Here is a 25,021-nt window from a genome sequence, read left to right as displayed (position 1 = left end):
TTTAACTCGCAGTCAATGTATTGTAAATTTATAAAACAAAAGGTAGTTTTATTTGCAGGTTGCAATTACTGCGGCGTCAAGTATTTTGTAATGTAGATTTTCATTTAAATATTCGGCTGGAAGCCAATTACACTTAACTCGCGGTAATAAATTTAATATGAGGGTATATTGGAGGTGAGCTCGTAAGAGTACAGAACTTTTTAACTGCCCAGATCAAGATTTGGAGTTAGTGTTATAGCGCCACCTGATAGTGCTAGCTTAAAGACTCTTTATAAAAACAGAATAAATAACACTTTTTTATAACTAGCTTTCAATTAACAAGTAAATAACTAGTTGTATGGTAATTAGTATTCAACTAGGCTCGAAATAACGAAAACTTAATCAGATACAATTATTCTAAGACGAAATTAATTACTGAAATATTTTTATAATTTCAATATCCGCTTAGATTTTTGGGGCATTCACAAATACCACAAAACGAAATATTTTTTCAAATAGTTGAAAGCGAGGTACAACTCTTTCTATCTGATGATACGAAAAAAATAGAAACCTGTAAGGGCGAGCACCTTCCTGTTACGATTAACAGCTTTATGCTCTTGAACAAGTCTTTCCTAGAGATGACTCTCAACCAATTTTTCAATCACATTCAAGTGTCGTACCATCTAGGTGAGATTTTAAGCTTCATTTAACCAAAAAAAAAATAAATAAACTCAGGGAAGTTGAAGAAAAAGTTACACTGAAAAAAGATTACAGCGGAATGAAAATAATGAAGAAATCCCGTATATTTTGAAATTTTTGTATAAAAAAGGGAAGAATACCACACCAGCCACCAATGAAATTTGAGAAGTTTACGCAGACGTTTTCCGTTTCCGTTCTGGAAATTTTGATGTGAAAGATCTGGTCGATCTATCGTGGAAAAAGTCGATGAAATTATGGAAAAGATTCACCAGGACCGTCACATAAGCAGCCATGACAGGACTAAGGAACTTTACATTCATCATGAAACGGTTTTGAACCATTTAAAGAGGGCTGGATACAAAAAGAAGCTCGATGTTGGAGTACCACATGAATTCTGTGAAAATTTAATGGGCCGAATTAACATCTGCGATTCTTTGCTGAAATGAAATCAATTCATTTCTGAAGTGAATAGTAACTGGAGACGAAAAGTGTATCAAATAAGACAATAATGCGCGAAAACAATCATGGTCCAAGCGTGATGAAGCTCAACAAATGGTCGTAAAACCAAGATTGACGCCTCGAATGATTATGCTGAGTGTTTGGTGGGATTGAAAAGGAATCATTCACTATGAGCTGCTCCAGCCTGGTCGAACGATTGATTCTACATTTTATTGTCAACAACTGGTGAGATTGAAGCAAGCAATCGAAAAAAAGGCCAGAACTGCTCAACAGAAAGGACTTCGTCTTCCATCAGGACAACGCCAGACCACACACTTCTTTGATGACTCGGCAAAAACTGGGAGGTTTGACCGGGAAATTTTGATGCGTTCACTATATAGCCCTGACCTTGCACCATCGGACTACCATTTATTTCGATCAATGCAAGACTCTCTTAATGGAATAAAGTTGGCTTCAAGTGAAAATTACTTGTCGCAGTTTTTCGCCGAAAAACCAGAAAAGTTTTACACTGATGCAATATCGAGCAGAAAAATGGCAAAACGTGGTCGACCAAAATGGTACGAATTTATTTGGTTCTTTAAAGTTCATTATAAATATAAAAAAAATAAGTTGAAATTTGATTAGAAATACATAAAGACTTTTCGACTACCTTATATTACCTAAGAAGAAAATCTTAGTAATTTTCAAAAAAAACTTCCAAGTTTGATGATATTTTTCAATATGAAACCTAGAAATTTTCGGAGTATTTTGATGATTTTAGTTAAATCTGTGCCTGCTAAGCTTACCCTACAATACTCAAAGAAATCTATCAAACCGTTCTCAAGATAGGACAAAGTTAACTTAAGATCTCAACTCAGCGCCAAGCACATTTGTTACTTCCAACTGCTTATAGCTCTATATTCTCTGCGAACTTTTGATTTTCACTTTTTATCAAATGTTTGTATACAAGTTGAGCATTTCATTTATTTAAAGGTAAAAAAAAACGAAAATAAAAAATAAATGAAAACAAACAATGCCCGAAACCATCATACGGGGCAACCTCTAATGCGATTACATCAATTATAATATTATGAAATTGGTTTCGGTTACCTTTCAATGGCGGTTAATGATGTTCATCTAAGTTTATTCTATTATGGAGGCACCCTTACAAGCAAACAACAAAAGAAACACACTTCAAGAAAACTGTATGAAGAAAAGTAATTAAAGTCCATTGTTTGGCACTCAAAAGGTATTTTTCGGCTACGAAGCAAGCGTGTGTGTTTCGGACAGCAATTATACGAAAATTTGCGAGCATTTCGTTTAGGAAAAAAATATGCTGCCTCAAAACGCTTAACGAAATGTACAGCGTAAATAAACTAGCAACAACAACAACAGCAATGCCAAAAAAGCTACGGCCGTCGAGCAAATCGGGCGAACACAACAACAGTAGAAGAGCCCAAACGAAATGGCCGAATTGACTGAACTTAACCGCGGAAACGGCCAAACAAAGATTGTCACAGGCAGATAAACGCGCGCACACACACATACACATCCACAAACGCTTTAATGGCGGCACAATAGCGCAGCTGTTGGTAAAATTTTGTTAGTCGCTACCACTACCGCTGTTGTTGTTGTTATTATTATTGGAGTGAGCTGCATTTCGGGCAGGAAAGGCCCGCAGATAAGTGAAATTCTGCGCCGCCGTGCGCATTTCCAAGCAACAACAAGAACAACAAGCCGGCGCATATGTGATGATACCTACACATGTACATATGTAAGTGTGTGTGGCTGTGTCGCTCAGCAAGACTTGCACAATTTCGGAACAGCGGGCGGAAGGTAAAAACAGCCAGGAAGATAGTTTTTGAATGTGCGCGTGTGTGTGTGTGTGTTAGTATACATGCATTTCCCTGACTATAGTTCCCGGCCAGGTAGCTGCTGGCACGGTTGGCCTTTAACAGCGATGCTCTCCGCCGATAATGGCTTGCTGTGAATTTGGAACAATTGTATCGCTGCCGTCGCCACAACGCAACGCTGCGCACCTAATGTATTTACAAGCATTTTGTTAAGCACATATGTATCTATGTATGGGTGCATGTGTGCGTGTGCTTGCTCAAATTTGGGCAGCCAAAACATTTATTTCCATGAAAGCTAGTAAATTATGCCATTCCGAAATTTCGACTATGGCAATAATTCAAATTCGGGTCATAGACCCACAAGCATACCTATTGCCAACAAACGTATAAACACATACATACATTCATATGTATGTATATAAACATAAGCATGGCTATAGAATGCCAGGCGAGCACACAAAAATGCATTTGATTATGAAGCAGCGCGTTTGAATGAGAATTTTAGTATTTATGTTTATTTAAGTATGTATATTAGAGCGGGTCGTTTTTTCCATAAAAATGCATAAGCGAGAAATATTCTACGGATCATTCTGAACAACTTTGCCTAAGGCACTATGGGTCTAAAACAGTTTGCGAGCCAGCGTTTTTTAAATCTGAATAATCGTTAAAAACTCAATCCACAAAAGAAGGATCCCACAATCTGCGCCAACTACCGTGGGATAAGCCTCCTCAACACCGCATATAAGGTTCTATCAAGGATATTGTGTGAAAGACTGAAGCTCACCGTCTACAAACTCATAGAACAGTATTAGTGTGGCTCTAGATCCGGAAATCTATAGTCGAACAGATTTTCACCACTCGCCAAACCTTGGAAAAGACCTGTGAAAGGAATATTGACACACACCACCTCTTCGTCGATTTTAAAGTCGCCTTTTGACAACAGAAAAGGAACTGTCTCTATGCCACTATATCTGAACATGGTATTCCCTTCGAAATCCAAAGCAGAATCACCTGCCAATAGGTGCGTCTATAGATTGAATGGGCAATGGAACAGTAAAGTCCTTTCTCGACGAACAAAGACCAAACTCTACAAGTCATACCTTGTGAGGAGGCATGGACAATGACATCCTGATGAACCGCCTTTGAGAGAAAAATTTTGTCGATGAAGCGATGAGCTGTACGAGATATATGGCGACATTGACATAAGTATGTAGATCAGCGAATCAAGAGACACAAGAAGAAGAAGCCCTGAATAGTTATACTGTATTTATGCGATTTCGAATTTTTTTTTTACTCCCTGTAAACCGATCCGCTCTAATGTACTTATATACATAGCATATTATAAATGCATATGAGACCATAATAGACTTTGCTGCTTCCGTGAAAAATATCATATTTTCCATATAATCAAAATTCATTAAATAATTTCCATTGTGCTGCAGTTTCGTGGAGTTGCAGTGCTTTTTAGTCGAAATCGAATTTTCGGCATACACCAGGGAAGCGCTGCTCACACATACATACATACCAGAATGCATATGTATGCACGAAATTTGAATATTCATAGCTGGCGCATTGTTGAAGCCGGAAAATGGAGCAGATTTTTTGGAAGTTTTTTCAAAATTTAATTTGGGTTTATTGGTTGCAAGAGGCTTAACATGAAGAAATAAATCAATGCGATTTCGCTTTTCGAATTTTGTTCTGTATTACATTTATTTTATAATTAATGTATGTATGTACATACGAACACATACATACATATGTATGTAAGTATATCCATATAAATTTTATCATTATCTTCTAAATATTAGCAACTAGAATTCAGCTTATTAATTTTTAATTCAAAAGCTTCAAAAGAAGCTGAGATTTTCATGAAGCAAGCAGTTATGCAACTAATTACTGGGATATTCACTAGAATATTTGGTAGTATAGTAACATAGTATCAATTATTTGTATTACCAATTAATGCTGTTATAAATACCAACAATTTATGTAACCAACATTATAAATATAAATCATTAGAATCCATTATACTTGAGCATAAGACATTGCTCAGAGCATATCTTACTTACATACAGTGCTATTCACCTAACATTATAAAATACCTGCAATTTAAACATACATACATACATAAATACACATATTTACTAATAGTAGAGTATTTTTGGAAGATCGACACACATCACCACTTGGTCGATTTTAAAGCCGCATGTGTTCGACAGCATGAAAAGCTCCATCAGGATCGGAAAGGACTTCTTCGAGCCGTTCGATATCAAATGAGGTTTCAGACAAGGCGACTCCCTATCGCAGAGGAAGAGGAAGACCGCCACTTCGTTGAAAAGACCGGCTGAAGAAGGACGTGGCTGCACTTGGAATCTCTAATTAGCACAAAGTAGTGAAAAGGAAGAACGATTAGCTCGCCGTTGTAAACTTGGCTATAACCGAAAGCGGTGTCTACGCCAATAATGAAGAATATATCGCCAAATTAAAAGGTTTTCCATGCAAGCACTTTATTCAGATCATTAAGTGCGAATGGCAACTATGTACATATATCCTGTAGTGATCCAATATCGCCAGTTCCTATAAATTAGCAGTTTCTTATTGAGAAAAAAACAGGTACAAAATTTCAGATTGATATCCCAAAGTCTGGGGGAATATTTCGTATCTATACAAACGGAGGGACAGACAGACATAGTCAAATTCACTTAGCTCGTCACTCTAATAATCTTTTTAGCAAATTATTCACAAATATTGGTTATGAATGGTCTCAATGTTAGACTCGAACCTCTTGTAACAGAAATGCTTGAAAGCGTAATTGAGGACCCTGCAATCATCAAACACTAGTGACGAGACGTTGCTTTAAACATATGATGTCGAATCTGTTCAAAAATCGAGCGAAGGGAGGTCCAAAGTTAGCCGAATTCGAGAAAATCAGAACTCGCTGAAGGCATTGTAGGTCTGAAGGCTGGACTAGCTAAGGTTTTCATATTAAGTCTTCATCTAAACACTGAATTTGTTTGCTAACAGTAGACGAAAATTTTAATCCATAAATTATACCAAATGATAATTTTAGGAATTTTCATTTTGTTTTATGTTGTCAGTTCTGATAGGGTGGCAACCTTGTACCTGCTTATACTTAAGTGAGTGTAATACAGAACTTTTTCTATATCAATTTTTATGGTAACAATTTATTTACAAGAAATTTTAAATTTGGTCAGGTGGCAACTCCCTCGAAATACTATTTTCAGCAGAAAAGTTGTTAAATTTTTTAGTTTGTATATTACTGTTTTATAAATAAATTAACATTTGATACGTAAAATGCCGATGCAGTTAAATAAAGATGTGAAAATTCAGTTAGGGTGGCAACTCTGTACCAGCTATTACTTAAGTGAGTGCTTAACAGAACTTTCTGTATTCGTATATTAATTTTTAAAGTTGTAATTTATTTACGAGCAAATTTAAATAAATATTAAATCGGGTGGCAACACTTCGATATACTACTTTGGCAGAAAAGTTGTAAAATTTGTCAGTTTGTATATTACTGTTTAATAAATAAATTAACATTTGATACGTAAAATGCTGTTACAGTTAAATTAATATATGAAAATTCAATTAATGTGGCAACCTTGTACCTGCTTATACTTAAGTGAGTGTAATACAGAACTTTTTCTATATCAATTTTTATGGTTATAATGGATTTATGAGCAATGATATACAATAACTGGCCAGGTGGCAACTCCCTCGAAATACTATTTTCAGCAGAAAAGTTGTTAAATTTTTTAGTTTGTATATTACTGTTTTATAAATAAATTAACATTTGATACGTAAAATGCCGATGCAGTTAAATAAAGATGTGAAAATTCAGTTAGGGTGGCAACTCTGTACAAGTTTATACTTAAATTAAGACATTACATAAATTTTTGTATACCAATTTTTAAAGTTATACATTATTTAGTACGAGTCAATTTTAAATAAATAGTAAATCAGGTGGCAACACTGTGGAAAGAAAAATATTATTTCAATTTATTACAACAATATTGTTACAACAAAATCGATCAAAACAAAAGTGAAAGTTAATGATATCGACTTAAAGCCGTTTTATTGGCATAACAAAAGGCGTTCCAGCTTTTACAGAAATAATCTAATAATCAAACAATCTTAAAAAGTTTATTACATAAAAGAAATTTTGTAAGCCAATTTTCCAAAGCTCAGCGCTTAACGAATGCATTGTTGCCTATTACAATTCTTTAGCAACTTAATTTTCGATAACAAATTGTAAGTTTATATACATACATACATGTGCACACATGTATGTATGTATTTATACATACCTTATATCAACATTGTAGCGCTTTGTAGACTCTAAGTAAGCATAAAAATATACTTTTTCAACAATTTTACCGCTCAATTACGGTTGCTGGCGACCGTTACGAAAATGCCAGCAATTTGTTGTTAACGATTGCGATCAATTACAACAAGAAAATGTAAATTACAACAATGATAAGTAAAGGCAGTTTCAAAAAAATAAATATAAACAACGCCAACAACAAGCGGTTGTTTATCGCACAGCAAAAAGGGCGTAAAGCAAAATTGAAAATCAATAAATTAAGTTTGCGGAGCAGGGCGATTGGAAATAAATAAATTTATGGGCATTACGACACTTGATAATGCAACATGCGCTCAAGTGCTTGTATGTGTGTGTGTGTGTGTGTGTGTGCGCGTAAAATTTCGGTAAGCTGATATGCCCTAACAAATGCACACGCTTCAAAATAACTGTAGGGAAAAACTTATGTATGTTTATACATATGATTGTATGTATGTTTGTGTGGCTATATGTGTGTGCGCATAATGGCAGCAGTAATTGACTGAATTTATCAATTACAAGGCGCACAAGTGAGGCATTAACAATTTGCTGCTGTAACGGATTTTTTATTGCTCTTTTCTTCACTGTCTTTGCTGCTACAATTGCCGTTACAGCATTTTTTCCAAAAATTTTTATACCCCACACAAGGTAGATAATATATAAGAATATTGTATTGCATTTTCCAAGCAGACTAGTGTGACGAACTGAGTCGACTTAGCCATGTCCATGTGTATATATGCGAATTAGTCCCTCAGTTTGTGATATATCGTTCTGAAACTTTGTAAATATCTTTTACGCTTCACGAAATTGCCCCTTTGTCGAAACTTTTTTAGTTGACGAGATATCTTCACGAAATTTGGCATGGCTTATTTTCTAAGATAATGGTACAATCTCCGAAAAAAATTTTCAGATCGGATCACTATACATAGCATACAGCTGCCATACAAACTAACCGGAAATAAACAAAATTTTGTGTGAAAATAAGAAATAAAATTAGTATACAATTTTTTTTATTTGTGAAGGGTATTATCGTTTCGGTTCGATTTTCAAAATTATTTAATATTTTTTCAATTTTTTTTTGCTGTCTGTTGCAAGACATTTATCGTATATTGACACTGGGGACAAATTCCAATGTTCACACTGTTTGTCCATCACTACAGTTATTTATAAGTGCACATATATCTATTCGCATGTCATGTCATATTTATTTATACACGAGAATATGAAAAGGCATGTACATGTGTGTGTGTGTGTGTAGTTGCACAGTCGACAGATACGCATTGATTGTGAGACAGCATTCTTGCGGCAGATAAGAGTCAAAGCATGGATAGGAGCATGAACATGAAGGGGCACAAAAATATGAGCTATACATACACACATACATTTATAAATATATGTATATATGTGTGCATGTGTAAAAAAAAAACAACAAAAAAGACACTATCTCCCCACCGCCGCATATGTGTACATTTACTGTCGGCTAGGGTCTCCCCTCACTAGCGTAAATGGGAACTGCACTAAAAAAAGTACAAAATAACAACAACAACAACAAGTGTCAAAGTGACATGCAGTCAATATTTTCTTTGGAATTCACTAAGTGTCACTTTGCTGCCTGTCATCGTTAAATTGATTTTATCCATCTCTCGTCACCCCCCAACACACCCGCCATATGCGCCTAGTAAGCAGACAGTCTTACCACAAGCGCTTAGTGACTGCTACTATCAAGCGCCGCGCACACACATGCCATTAAATTTTGTTTTTGCGTTAAACCTTAAGTACATTTTGGGGTGTATCCCCAACTAGATACCAAGTGTAGACTGCTCATATCAAGCCATTATATGTATGTACATATGTAGCGCTCGATAAAAAATGTGTCTCGAAAAAATGTGCGCCAAACATTTGGTGTTAATGTGTTTTTTTTCGTGAAATTCTCAAGCGTGCGTTTGATTTCTTGATTTTCCCATCGCAAAGGTGAAATTTTATTTTATTATTATTTTTTATTTTTTAAATTTGTTTTATTTGCTCGTGTCATTTAAGCGCGCATTCTTCTCGCTCTAGTCACAAGAAAAATCTCATTTTATACATTTTTTATTTGATTAGATTTTCATTGTGCGCCACTTCTTTCAAGCTACTTCTGCGCATTTTCGTTTTTTATTTAATTTTTTCATCATTTTTATTTTAGCGTTATTTTTTCGTTTGCTGACAGCTCTCAAACTTGTGCCATTTGCTAACACTTTCGCAAGTATTTTCGCAATTTTTGCTACTGTCACGTCTTTGCGTGCGCACCTTTCCAGCCATTTCTCTTCACCTTACGCTTTCTTCGACAATTCACATTAACTTTTTCTATAAGCTTCTTTAATGTGTTTGACGCTACTCAGTGTACTCTTTCTTCAGTTTTTTTTATGTGTGAAAATGTGAGAAATTTTTAATTACAAGGAAAATAAAAGTTATATTTTCTGCTTTAATTAATGTTGAGCTAGAAATTTTAGTTAAAGTTTTGAGTATCCACATGAGTAAAGAGAGTAATACGATAAAATATTGATAGAAAAAAATTAAAAAACTAAAGTAAGGGATAAGGAAAACTTGAGCAGTCGACTAATGGATATGTACATATACATTTCTATTAAAAAAAATATTATAGTACTATATTATCAATTAAATTAATAAATATGGATAAAAAATTGTGCATTAAATATTAGGAAAAAATTTTAAAATAAATTATGCGAGCGATTCAGTGGTAACACCACCCAACATTTTAAGGGTTACATGGGTTTACGGGTTTCAGAAAAATCGATTTTTTATTATCTTATCTAATCTTATCTAATCTACCACATTTCTAGAATATTGTCCTCAATTTTAAATTTGATCCGAATAACAGTTCCAGAAATACAGTTTTGAGAACTTGTGCGCTCGAGGCTAGCTTGGCTGCATAAGTACGCCGTCTTCAAACTGTGTTTTTGATATCGGTCAGCAAGATTTTTCGAGAACTACTCAACCGTTCTTTATGAAATTACCCACAGGTCTTTGAGATACAATTCTTAAGGACTTGGACTAAAGATTTTTTTTTCGATTACAACTATTTGAAAAAAAAAAATCGCGATATCTTTACTTAAATCTTCAACTTTTTGGAAAAGTCTGCCAAAATCCAATTTTCAGGTTTTTCCTTCGTCCAAGTTCTAGGTTAAAAGTTTAACCAAAACACGTATTTTTCACTTTAGGCGATACTGTAGAGAGTAAAAATTGTTGTAAAAGAGGCTGTTTTTTACCCGAGGAAACCCATGTAACCCCTTAAAATTTAAAGGAAGAAAAGGAATTTCGCCCACTGCATTATAAAATTAATGAGATAATAATTAGAGTCGTCTAACCCCATATACTATTTTTTGCCTAATTTATAAATTATACCCGCTATTTGCCGGTACTAACAAAATAATATAAAATTTCCAAGCTCTGAATATTAAAAAAAATGTTGCCACTAGATGGCTCTACTACTTAAATATGACAAACTTTTCAAACTTGGAATTATTCAGTACCATTTCAATGTATTCAGTAATTAAATAATCTCAAACAACTTTTCCTGAAAGTCTAACAATTTCACTTCTTTTTATACCCTGAATAGAAGATTTTAAGTTTGCAACATTCAGAAGACTCATCGGAGAATCTATAAAATATGTATACATATTATCAGCGTGGCGAGCTAAGCGGATTTAGTCGTGTCTATCTGTCCATATATATGCGACATTTCAGGATATAAATGATCAGGAAAATGAGACGAGTTGAAACCCGGGCGTTGAGTAAAAATTTAGATATCTTGATGAAACTTGGTAGGGGTGATCCTTGAAAAAAACAAAGTACTACTTCACAGTCATGGCCACAAAACAGTAACCAAAAATGGTGATCTCTTGAACCACTTAAGTTACGATAAAGACATTCATACTGCGCAAATTTTAAAAGAATCTTTACTGAGAGTGTGAAAATGGATGAAATCGGATGATAACCCCGCTGACTCGCCATGTTACTGTTCTGTTAAATTCTGCTTAAATAAGTGGGTAAATACGCCAAAGTCGACGAGATGGCATGGCTGGTTTTCAATGGAGCCGAGGTCAATATTAGACTATGGATGTAACACAGCCCACTTATAGGTGGAAACACATTTCTCGAGACCCGCCTGACCGATTTTAACCAAATTTATGTATTTGGCATTCCTCTAACATATTTATGCTTCAGTGTGAAATGAGCGAAATCGGACTACTGCCACGCCTACTTCCCGTATAACATAATTTTGAATTGAAAATTTCACCTTCCAGTATATAAATCAGAAATGAGTTATTATCAGGCTAAAAATATCAGGCTATCAGGCTAAAAATATGCATGAATAGTTCCTTTGAGGTGCGCCACCTTATGACTAAAAATTACCTGAATCGAGCCCCAAATTGCTCAAGCCCTAAGCACTGAATTTGTGGACCCAGTGCTAATAGTTGGCTTCTTAACGAAAATATCGGTCAATAAGTGCGATCTCTTTCTGATAGTAGTATAACTGTGTGTCGAAAATGAGTTAAATCAGGTCAAAACTTTCTTAACCCAGTCCTCATAAGTATATCTAACAAGCCTTCTGTATCTGAGGGTACTCTCTGCCTCTAATCCTTGCAATTTGCAGGAGTATGAGAGAGTCGGTTATAGCCGAACTTAGCTTTTCCTTATCAATTTTTTTTTCTTAATTTATTGCGCTGAAAATCTGGAATAAGTCTACAGTTTTATCTTAACGTAATTGATAAATCGTTTTGATTTTTATCAACTAAAAAATATTATAGCACTGAAACGGACAACTCAAAATGCGATTGTTAAACATATTTTCCAGAATATAGTGTATGACACTTTTCGCCTATGACCAAGTTACCATAATTAAGTAAAACTGACTGTTCCAATGATATGTGTTGCTTCTGTGACCATAGAGCAGTGCAAATAGCAAGAAGGGAGATTCGGGATATGAGGTCATTAAATCCCGTGAGAGAACACATTAAAACCTTTAACCTAGGAGGCTTTACTATGTCTCTTTGATAAGACTCGGTTAAACCAATGTTCAAATAACAATAGGGGACAGACTAGAATAGACTACAGGTCGCAGTAAGTATCTCAAGGCTATTGGATTATTTGTATGAAACCGTTTCATAGCAAAAATACAAGTACATACTCGAAGGTTTGTCAAATACTGCCGAAGGTCGCACTAACTATTTGCAAAGTTTACGTAGCTCTAGTCACCGCTCGTGAAAAGGTTGTTATACGCTAATTCGAAATTTTATTTTTTTAATTTACTATTTAAATTATTTTAAAATTTGGTTTGCATGTATAGTTTTATACAATTTACAACACTTTGCATTTATTCTCAGTGAAGCAATAACCCAAATAGTCATACACCGTCAGACAACTGGTACCCGCATACCCTAGATTTGCATAGACATTAGCTTTCAGCCGAAATTCCGCGATGAGAACGCTAATGCAGCGCCCACACAGCGCTTTTGTTGTATATACTTATGTATATATGTATACATATATATGTGCATATGTGTTAGTCATACAGATAGGTGCCTATGTTGCATGTCTTTCTAAGTAGCTCCCCGCAATCAATTTTTTTCGAGCCAACACAAATAGTATTTTCGCTGATAACACGGAATAAAATCAATAGCGGCAAGCGAGAAAAAGTGCAGCACAAACAAGAAAAGCAGAGAGCACAAAAAACGATTATAACAAAAAGAAAGAAAATTAAATTGGTTGAAAAAGACTTCCTCGCATGCGGGCCGTCAGCGAATCGGGCCAAAGATTGATAACGCCAGCAAAAGTTTCAAACGAAAAAAAATGCTGAAAAAAGAATTGAACTGAGAAGCGTGTTTGTTTGCGCGCGATGTGCTGGTTGTTTGCACTAATATATATACATACACATATATACATATCTACAAAAGTCTATCGCTTAGATACTCACGCTGACGGGCGTGATAAGACGCTACACCGCGGCACCGGCACCAGCACCGGCTTGCTTTGCCGTTGTTGTTGGCTCTTTATTCAGCACTCACGAGCCTCGGGGCAAAAGAGGTGCGGCGGATATTTAATGTAAAGTTGATAACCGATAATAAAAGAGAATACGCAAGAACGAATGAACCAACAAATGAGCAAATCATGACGGCAAAACGCTTTGGCTGCCAAGCCATGCCATGCCGTGCCGCGCCGTTACTCAAGTACAAGTTAAATAAAAAGTGAATGTGCGAGCAAATATTAAATTATTATATGTACACCTGCAACATTTTTGTTGCTGCCATAGTTGCCGGTGCTTGTGTGCACAGAAAGGGGATTGCACGCCTTACCTTGGCGGTTAGCTTCGCGGTGGAATGGCTTTGGCAACCATCAAGTATTAAAAGGAAATATTTCCGAATGCGCGTATCTTCGATTGGAGTTTGTTTTTAGTGAGAAATTCATTGCTGGATTACGAAAAAAGAATTTATATTTATGTTATAAATACATATCTACATGTATTTGTTGTTTTTGTGAAGATATCGCGTATATTTATTTAGCACTCATATTTTATACCATTTTTTTATACACGCAAACCAAGAAATCGATTGACATAAATCATAATAATTTTCTTTATAAAAGCAACACCTTATTTTATAACAGCATATAAGAATAATTTCATCCCTTTCACATTAAGGTGGTCTAAAAATAATAAATTTTTTTTTTCGAATGCATCGAATAAAGAAGGTTTTTGAAGACGATAAAATTAAAAATAATAATTTTTTTCCATTCGAAATTACAGTACATGCTAAAAAACTTGACCAAAAATCTTGATTTAGCAAGTTTGACCTATGTCAAAATGTGGAAAGAACTGGTATAAGTCTCATATATCTGCATAAACATGTTGAAAAGTAGTAGATAGTAGAAATATCCGAAAACCTTGGAGAGCATCGAAGGGAACAACAACTGGTATAATTTACTTAAACTGGTATAACTTATATTAAAAGGTATAATTAAAAAACGGGTTACTAGCAACAAGTTAAATACAAAAATCTTTTAGTTGCGACGAAACAAACAACTGGTATTATAAAAATAAACTGGTATAAATTACGAAACGAACATAAACGGGTACAATTGACATACACTGATAAAAATCAGATAAAGTGGCATAATCTGACGGAGGTTGAATTGAAGTATACCATTTTCGTTTGGCTGAGTCGAAAAAACAGTCGATAAGTCGAAGGCAGGGACTTCAAATATTAAAAAAAAATACAGAACTGAAATGTATTACTATTTAGAAATACTTATTATTAATACCATTTTCGCGCAACCTATTTTTTTTTGGAATAGTAAGCAACCAAACGACCCAAACCGGATTCTTAACCTTAAAAGTTTAAAACAAAAAAGTGTCAACGCCTATGCATCTAATTGAGGAAGTTAAGGAGACAACATGATATGTTTAAAACCAACTTGACTCAATTCAATCGTCAACTTTTACACTTTGATTTGCGGCGAAATGTGCGAAGATCTGGTATAAGTCTCAAATATGTTTAGAAACGGGTGCAGAAAGAATGGAAAGTGAGAATATCCGAAAATTTTTGGAGGGCAGTGAAGCGAACAAGAACTGGTATAATTTAGTTAAACTGGTATAACTTATATCAGATGGTATAATGAAGAAGGGAGTGATTAACAACAAATTATACTCACAAATTCTTTTATTGCGACGAAACGAACAACTGGTATAATTTGTATAAACTGGTAGAACTCTCATCAAAAAGGATATTCAAAAAGAAATTGAATTAGGTCTTATACTATTTACTTCATAAACACTCTAGCATTTTCAACCAGAGAAAATTTTTTAGTACTAAAAAGTGATTAGCGTGTAAAAATCTCTTAAACTTGATGAAAATATAATCGTATCACGTATTGGCTTGCATATCTGTTATACTGACAAAAATACTAATAATTGGTTTCAAAATATTCTGAAGCCTTTGAAATATTATTAATACAATCGTCTTGCAAAAGAAGAATATTTCAAACAAATGGCTCACCCTAATCGTGCCTATAAGAAATCAACATACGTTTCCCATCTCCATTTCCCTTCAAGGCTGTAATCGGTTAATTTGCCATTTTAATCGGCAAAGTGGCTCCTTCTTCCAGGAATACAAATATTACATACACACATACATATGTATGTATATATTTAATAATGTACTCATATCCATAAATAAGCTTTTTTTCCAAAGAATTATTTATATTTCCACATTTTACGACCACTGCATGCAAACACCTACGGCAACGCCGTGGGACACGTTATTTATTATACTGCACTTTATTTGATTTAATATTTTTTTGTTTTTGTGTGACATAGATAATCAACCTTTTTCATCATGCTGTATAAATAATAAATATTTAACATTTGCAGTGATAAAATCGTGTTAAATAAATATTAATGGTCGATGGACGGAAATGTGATTTTTGTTGATAGTAGATATCAATTGATAACTGGATATGAAAAGCTTCGATTTTGTTTTTTGAAATGCTTAAATGCATTGCATGGTTTTGACATTACTAGTCCGGAGTCACGGACCTTTAGTGAAAAGGCAACAAATGTAATGCTTTCAATCACTTTGAAGCTTCGTATCTAACTTAAATAGAAAAAGTTCACCAATAATTTGTTGTGAAGGGTGATATAAATCTGTCAATATGATATTGATCAGTTGCATTTGTATGTTTTTCTGCTAATATGAAATCAAATATTTAGCTACAAATACAGATATAAATAATGAATAAGTAATATACGGATGCGTGATAGGTATAAAACTTGAGAGCAGTTACGATGGTTCATCAAGGAGTGAAACGATGTGATATATGAAGTCTAATATCAAAATTTACTATGTCACATTTCGAATATAAATATTGCAAACAAAATTCGCCGTATTTTCCAAATTACTAGATTTGAAAACCCTGAGCGGCAGCATTATGTCGCCAACCCTCTATATCTACGACGGATCCCAGTGGCATCCATATTCAGTCAACAACGACGTAAAGTACTAAAAATTAGCTATTAGGACTAAAAGTAATACTACACCCTTTATTTTAGTTCAACTAGGAACAAATCGAAACTCATGATCTTAGCGGGCTTGAGATTAAATTGAGGCACTTTGTCGAGACATGAGGATATCGAGCTCCTGCCATCAAAATGAACATGCTCACAACTGTTGAAGTGTGATTTTCGGGTTTCGGGAATCAGTATTAATAAGTAACCTAATTGAATGGCTGATAAAGTGGGAGCTATTTTGCGAAGCTGGATCTTAGGCGACCTTTTAAGATGTTGAAATACTGCACTATTTTCCAGGCAGAAGACCTTCCTGTCAGGAAAGCTGCTGAGATAGCTAATAATGCCGGAAAAGACATAAAGAATACCAATATATGTATGTATACGTCGGTTATCGACGTCATTTAAAGCAATAATCTCAAATTGCATTGCGTCAAGGAATATCCTTAGAAGCAAGGGGTCAGTACATATAGTGGTTGCCGGAAAGTGGCTACATTTATATTGGGTTCCAGGCCGCAATGACATTCCGGTAAGTAAAACAGTAGATGAGATTGATGACAGGGTCGTGCGAGTGATTACCAAACCAGTTCAGGATATACGTAAATAAGTCTCGAAAAACGAAACGCAAACAAATTTCCCAAAGGGCTGAGAACAGTTAACAGTGACTATTACTTAGCGTTATTGGACCGTCTGGAGAACGAAATCGAAGAAAAATGGCCGAATTTGAAGGGAAAGAAAGAGCTGTTTCAACAAGAGATTGCACTGTGTCACAAGTCAGTGCAAACGATGGCAAAAATACATGAGTTGGGCTCCGAATTGCTTCGGCATCAACCGAATTCTCCAGATCTAGCCGCTAGTGAATATTTCCTGATCTCAGATCTCAAAAGAAGGCGAGCTATGAAGAAAATTTCGCCGAATGAAGAGGCCTTTGCCGAAACTGAGATCTATTTTGACGAAGAGGTTATATCGTACTACAAAAATGGTATCGACAAGTTGGTGGGTCGCTTGAGTCACATTAGATGGAAACTACAATATTTTGAGTAAAAAACGATTTTCGCCAAATAAATATATTTTACTATGGTAGGCAGCATATTTTTCAATTGGCAAGGTACAAATACAAAAACTTAAGTTTTTTCACATTTTAATTATTATAAAAATTATTTTTATTATTATTTTTTTAATATTTTCGCAATATAGAGTTTCATAAAAATTAAAAAAAACAATAACTTCTTACTCACCACAAGCAAATAACCTGTTGTCTCGCTGTACATTCACATGTATGCATATGTGTATGTGTGTGTATATAATCGGCACAAATTTTGCTTAAAGAAGCCACCACTTAACGAATTTATTTTCCAACGAATTGAAAATTTTGCTTAAATCCACAAAAATGTAATCGATCGCGAGTAACTGCTGGTTTAACCTTAAGCACACAAGCACCAGTATACACCATATACATATGTGTGTATGTATGTATGTATTTATATATTCACACCGCTTAAATAACACGTTTCTGTAAGCACTTTACGGAGAATTCTTTGTTTTTGGCTTTTGTTGCAATAAAGACGAATTGCGCGTCCAACCAGACAATTGGAGAGCTTTCGCATTAAAGGTGTCTAGAATTGCTGGAAAAAGAAAAGGGAAAGAGAAAAAATATATTTTTTAATTAACACCTGTTGGAATGGTGGCATGTTGTTGTTTTAGGTTATATGGTAAGGTATTTAAATAAGTTTACGTATGTATATGTACAGTTATGGACAATAAAATAGAATCATCCGTGGTACTAATTTTTCATTCTCAAAAAATTATGAATTTGATTTAAATTCAACTAAGTTATATTTTTATTATGTACTTCATATCAAGTGCTATTGATAGCAGTAAAAATATTGGAACAAAAGAATTCATAAATATTACAAAAACAAAGGTAAACAATATATTTCAAAAATTCGATGGACAAAAAAATAGAATCAAAAACTTTTTCAATAAAAGAAAAATATTTTTTTAAGGGAACTAATAGAAAAATTAGTAGTACATTGTAGTGTATTCTTAATCGTGTAATCCCGATGCACATCTTCTAAGCATAGACCTAATTTGGCTACCGAAAGTGTTCTGTGGAACAGAATATCAGACCTTTGTCCCTTCTCTCAGAATTCTGCTTTATTTTTCGGTTTAAGGGGTGCAATATTTTCCTTAACAATTTTCCGTAAGTTTTTGATGAGATTCAGATCTGCTGATTACTCTGGCCAAGCCATAACGCTAGCACCATGATCTGAAAACCACTTTTTGGCAAGACCCGAAATATGTTTCGGGTCGCTCTCTTGTTGGAATTGCCAAAATGCAAAGCCAATTCCAGCCAGCATTTGAGAATATGAGATTATCTAAAACCTTAACGTATTTATAGCGGTCTATGTTTTCTTGTATCCAAAATATAGGTCCCGGAACACAATATGAGAAACAATACTAAACCAATATATTGCCCCCACAGCGTTTGAAAGACCTAGTCGTGTAGCGGACGCACATTTCTTTGTTTTTTGGACGTCGGACTCATGCATAACTATCATTTCCTATCATATTAATTTTGCATTGAGACTATAAAATGTCGAACCATTTTTTCTTAATTTTCAGCTCCGCCCTAATTAATGTGTCGTTTTGCAAACTAAGTACGATTGTATCTATGCCATTTTCTCAGCATTGGCACCTTTCGGGACCATGTGCCAAAGCAATTTTTCTCCACAAGTCGTCTTCTTACTGTTCTCGAAGAAATTTTTGCAAATAATTCTTATTGAATGGCTGCAGAGGCCTTTAACGGTACGCGCATCGGCAATCATGCAATATTTCGAACGACTTGCGCAGTCATTTTTTTGTGATCGGGCTATTTTTTCAGACATTTTAAGGCATCAAACACAAATATTTGAGACATATTTCATATATTTGCAATTTGCCGTTACGCATGACCCATCCCTTGCAAATTTTGGACGCACAATCTTTCCCCCTCTAAACAATGTTTTGCTTGACCCATTTTTTTAAATAAATTCATAATTGATACAATTATTCATTCCACAGATCTAATTAAGTTAATATAACTACTTTTTACGCTTTTTAAATTCAACATTTTTCATTTATGAAACTATTTCGCTATTGATTCTATTATTTTGTCACTAAGCACGAGGCATGCTATTTACACTTTTTAAATTACAGTTAACTGTAAAACTCGACAATGCTATCTTTTCCTCTTTTTTAAAAGTACATATTATTGCCTTTGTTATTATGCCGAAAAGTTACTACATACATAGATGAAAAATTTCAAAAAAATTATGATATTTTTTCAAAGCAACACCTTTGATTCTATTTTATTGTCCATAACTGTATGTCTATGGTCTGGAGAGCAAGAAAGCTGCCACTCAAAACGTGAGAGTAAGAAAAATTCTTCAAGATTTGCTAGGAAATTAAGAAAGAAAATACTAATACAAACAACAAAAAAGGAATTGCATTCGAGTCCGTGACAGCAGCAACAGATTTGAAAACAAGACAAATTTGGTGATACAATTCTTCAAAGTATCTTCATGTGTTGGAGGCACAGGCCATGGCTTGGAGATTGAAGTGATTGACCAGCCGAAAAAGGAAACGGCATAACGCTAACGTAGAATGCACAGAAGAGCCAAGCAAAGCACAAACATGGACAGAACAACAAAGAAGAAGTATAGATGTGTGCATATGTGTGTGTGTGAAGACAATCTAACTGGATGGTGGTAAACAATCTGGAGATTGCCGGAGCAGACGACGAAGAAACACTCGTTAAAGAGGCAAGCAGTGATACAGGCGGCAAAGAAGCTGCAGCAACATTATGGGTACAGCAACCACCAAAGTATTCAACAGCAACAACAACAACACCAACAACCAACATTGAAACGGCAGTAGCAGAAGACGAAGCAGCAGGAGTTTATGGACACAAAGGCACAACATACAAGAAGAAGATGCAATTAAGTGGTGGCTTCTATGTGTATATAGAGGATGCATGTGTGTATACGTGTGTGTTTGCAAGCGAAAGAAGTAGTTGAAGAAGCGGCAGAGTGGTTGAAATAAAATGCACAAAGCAAGAAACGCGTTAAGAACACTACGAAAAAAGACATAAAATAAGCAGTAGTAAAAAAATTAAAGTGAATGTTAAAAAGGTGAACGAGAAAAAACAACAACAACAATAAAATGTTGTGTTTGGGTGAAAACGCGCGGGTGCCGGCGACTGCAGCGCATAAATAATGGCAGCAGATGAGTGTGGTTTTTGTTGTCATTATTATTATTATTGTTGTTTTTGTTTTTGTATGCTTGACAATGCAGCCTGGTAGCCCATACTTATACACAAACACATATGTACATGAAGTTAAGCCAGCGTACAAAGCGAGGAACGACAGCCAGTCAGCCTGCCACGCAGCAGAGGTAAAACAACAACAACAACCACAAAGCAAGGCAACTACTTGCATTAAATGACAACACTTGGAAAGGCTACATCTGAAGAATGACAGCAGCAGAGCGTCGCTAAGAAAAGAAACGGAGCAGGAAGCAGCAGCAGAGCAACAACAAGAACAACACAAAAGCGTGGCAGCGGCAAGCGCGAAGGTAGTGCAAAGCAGAGACAGGCAAGAACTGAAGTTGTTTGCTACTGCTTTTTAGAATAACAATAAAAAATGATAATAAAAAAAAATAAAACAACAAAATTAAATATAAAAAATAAAATTTAAAAACAAAAAACAAAAGGAAAAAAAAATAAAAAGAAAAGAAATTTAGAATAAAAAATAGAAGAAGCGGCATAAAAGGCGAAAAAGAATGAAGTGCAGCAGAAGAGATTCAACATAAATCAACAAAGCGAGTATGAGATAAAGATAATAAATAGCAGGAAAATCACTGACAATAACAACAACAACAAGAACGTCAACTGCGGCTGCACTAAAGCTTTACTACCCCACACAGGTGCATTTCTTGTGAGATAGAACTGTGTTAAAATGTCTTTATGTTGATTTTGTTCAGTCAGTTTGTATGGCAGCTATAAGCTATAGTGGTCCAATCTGAATAATACGTTTTTGGATTGTAATGTTATCCTGGAAAATTATCTCTGCCAAATTTCGTGAAGATATCTCGTCAAATAAAAAAGTTTCCCCATCCAAGGACTTGAGATTGATGGGACAGATGTATGGCAGCTACAAGCTATAGTAATCCGATCTACGGACTGTCTTCAGAGATTATACCGTTACATTAATTTAGACATTGATTGGCCAATTAGTATGACAGCTTTATGCGTTAGGGGTTCGATATAGTCGACTTCGACATATGAGCATCTTCTTGGGGTGAAAAGAACCCGTGCAAAATATCAGATGGATATCTCAAAATCTGATGAATTACTTCAAGTTTTTACGTCTATCTGTATAATTAAATCGACTGATCTCGTCATGCTGATCATTTATACTTATGTATATTAAGTATAAGAGGGCTAAATCTATACTTTAGAAGATCTCCTAGGATTCATTTTGGGTGTTGCAGAACAAACATAATATTGGGTAGTCGAATTCGTATTTTGTCAATAGATATCGTTGAAGTCGTATATCTCCAGTGCTACCAATGTAATTGTGTCATACCATATAGTTTTGGAGAAGCGAGATTTTAAGCTTCATTTAACCCAAAAAAATTAAATTCGGGGAAGTATCAGTATCAGTTCGAGTAGCACGATGATGGTTCGCTCGCTTCCGTTCTGAAAATTCCGATTTGAAAGATGCACCTCGCTCTGGTCGACCTATCGTTGAAGAAGTCGATGAAATTATGAAAGAATTTAACCAAGACTGTCACATAAGCAGCCATGACATCGCTAAGAAACTTAACATTCATCATCAAACGGTTTTGAACCTTTTAAAAAAGCCTGGCTGCAAAAAGAAGCTCGAAGTTTGGGTACCACATGAATTGTCTGCGAAAAATTTAGTGGACCGAATAAACGGTGGCGACTCTTTGCTGAAACGACAACAAATCGAATCATTTCTGAAGCGAAAGGTAAAAGGAACCGAAAAGTGGATCAAATACTACAATAATGTGCGAAAAAGAGCATGGTTCAAGCGTGGTGAAGCTCAACAAATGGTCGCAAAGTCAGGATTAACGCCTCCAAAGGTTATGCTAAGTGTTTGTTGGGTTTGGAAAGGAATAATTCACTATGAGCTGCTCCAGACTGGACGAACGAATGATTCTGCATTTTACTGCCAACAACTGATGAGATTGAAGCAAGCAATCGGAAAAAACGGCCAGAAGTGATCAAGAGAAAGGGCTTCGTCTTCCATCTGGACGACGCTAGACCACACACATCTTTGATGATTCGGCAAAAACTGTGAGAGCTTGGCTGGAAATTTTTGATGCATACACCATATAGCCGGACCTTACACCATCGGACTACCATTTGTTTCGGTCAATGAAGAACTCCCTTAAAGGAGTAAATTTAGGTTTGAGAGAAGCCTGTGAAAATTACTTGTCACAGTTTTTCGCCGAGAAACCAGATAAGTTTCACACTGATGGAATAATATCTTTAGTGGAAAAGTGGCAAGTGGTTGATCAAAATGGTACATATTTGGTTAATTAAAGTTCATTATAAATATAAAAAATAAGTTGAAGTCTGATTAGAAATAGGAAAATACGTTTTCGATTACCCTATATAGCCCGTTAAGGGTATAAAAACATTAGGAATTACATGTACAACTGCACACACACACACATTCATAAATGCATAAATAAAAGTGCAGATGAATACAAACACATGGAGGAGCCACAAAAACAAATAAAAAAAAACACAACAACAACGGTAGCAAAACCACACTAAGCAGCACAGCAGCGTCCGTGCTTCTATATACACATATACATACATACATATATACATATTCATGTGTGTACTGGCACTGTGTTTTCAAAAACAAGTTTTGGCGGCGGCGCTTTGTTGTTTATTTCATTTTAATTTATAGATATTTTAGCTCATTGCTTGCGTTTTTATTGCAGTTGCTGCTTTGCTTTTGAACAGCGCCAAAGTTTTTGGCAGCATTTTTGGCGTTATGGTTGTTGTTGTGCTTGTTTGCAAGCTGGACAGTCTTTTTTTGCGAAGCCGCCCGTTTGTTTTTGAGATTTCGTTGATTTTGCGCTTTTCTGTTTATTTGTGTTTATTTGATTTTATTTTGAGTATGTTTTTCGTTTGTTTTTGTTTTTCTTCTGTTTTTGTTTTGGCTGCCCCAATGAGGCGTCGCTTAAATCTTTTGCGGATTGGATTGTGTGAGCTGGCTGCTGATGACGCTTCAAAACTGGTTTGCGCCTGTTTGCCAATAACTCACCAAGCGAGCTAGCGGTGAGTGTTCGAACAAAGGGGGGACGCTGGACATAAGACAGTAACGGATAATCTGTGGAGTGTCGAGTGGTTTGTGTGCAAAGGAGAGCGCGTGGGCTGGCATCCAGGCACATTTTGTTTTGCGTATTTCACTGGAGGTGTTCTTTGGTTTTGAAATGTTGGAGTAATTTCTCATTTATTTTGCATTTACAGCAGTTCGGTAATGAATTTTTATAGTTGATTCGTCAGTTGTTTTGACGTTATGATTCATGCGTTCATTTATATAACATTTTATATTAAATTTTTATTTGATTTAGTTTTTGTTTTTTTTTTGTTTGCAATTTATATTATTTATTTTGAATTAAAATTTTTTTATTTGTTACATATAAAATACTTAAAAAAGTTTAATTTTTCATTTATACAATTGTTTATGAACTAAATAATGCCCCTTTTTTAATATTATATTAAAAATAATTTTATTTAATATTTGTTTATATTTTTAATTATCAATATTTAAAAACAAAATATTTTTTTTTATTTTATTTAATTTTTTTTGTTTACATTTTTTATTTATACATACTTGTATTTTTTATTTGAATATTTTTATTCTCTCTCAACACGGTCTTAAAGAGCTTTTCCTTCTAAAGGTTGTTTTTAACACCTTAAATTAATCGAAATAGATATGGAATCATATAAGTATATGTAGGTAAATATATCAATGATCAGGATGACAAGACGAGTTTAAATCCGGGTGACTGTCTGACCGTGTATATCTTAGTGAAACTTGGTACTCTTGTTACTTGACACACAAAGAGAATTGGCATTGCGAGGCGTGCTGCCGATCTATAGCAGGTTCAAGGAACATACATATCTCAAAAGCTACTCCAGCTATTTCAGCTAAACTTGCTGGAAGTAACTCTTTCAAGCATCGCCCACTTTTAAGTGATATGTTGTATATTAGAAACAACTTGGCCGATTTCATAAAAAAAAACTTGTGAGGGAATTTTTTTCAGATAATAGTGGGTCCTTGAGACAAAACTACGTAAAATCGAGTCAACGCCTTATTTAGCCCTCTTATACTCATTATAAAGATTTTCGAACTTCTGGTTGACCTTACAATTATAATTCGTTTGGAATACTAATCTGCTTTTTAAGTATCATGAAGCCCGAAATTGCCCACAAATTTTCAACGACATTTAAGACAGAAAACTGTGGAGAAATTTTGAATTTATGAGGTGTGTACAGTTCTAAATCAGCCCATTTGTGTTTTGGGTCATTGTTCTGGTAATATCGCC

The 25,021-nt window shown here is 34.9% G+C and overlaps 1 protein-coding gene across 3 annotated transcripts in view; it reads right to left on the bottom strand.

The window, feature by feature from the left end:
- Nucleotides 1-25,021, bottom strand: part of LOC105228837 (uncharacterized) — a 265,432-nt gene that overhangs the window by 234,913 nt on the left and 5,498 nt on the right. For 2 of the 3 annotated variants that reach the window (XM_049456453.1, XM_049456454.1), the window contains exon 2: nucleotides 17,626-18,012. The exons of the other annotated variant lie outside the window; for it this stretch is intronic. The gene's annotated coding sequence lies outside the window, so the exon portion shown is untranslated. The remainder of the gene's footprint in view (nucleotides 1-17,625; nucleotides 18,013-25,021) is intronic. 3 annotated transcript variants of the gene reach the window in all.

This window comes from Bactrocera dorsalis, chromosome 4 (assembly GCF_023373825.1).
Source record: "Bactrocera dorsalis isolate Fly_Bdor chromosome 4, ASM2337382v1, whole genome shotgun sequence".
Taxonomy (NCBI): Eukaryota; Metazoa; Arthropoda; class Insecta; order Diptera; family Tephritidae; genus Bactrocera; species Bactrocera dorsalis.
The sequence above is the reverse complement of the archived record's forward strand: the minus strand, read 5'-3'. Positions and strand labels throughout refer to the sequence as shown.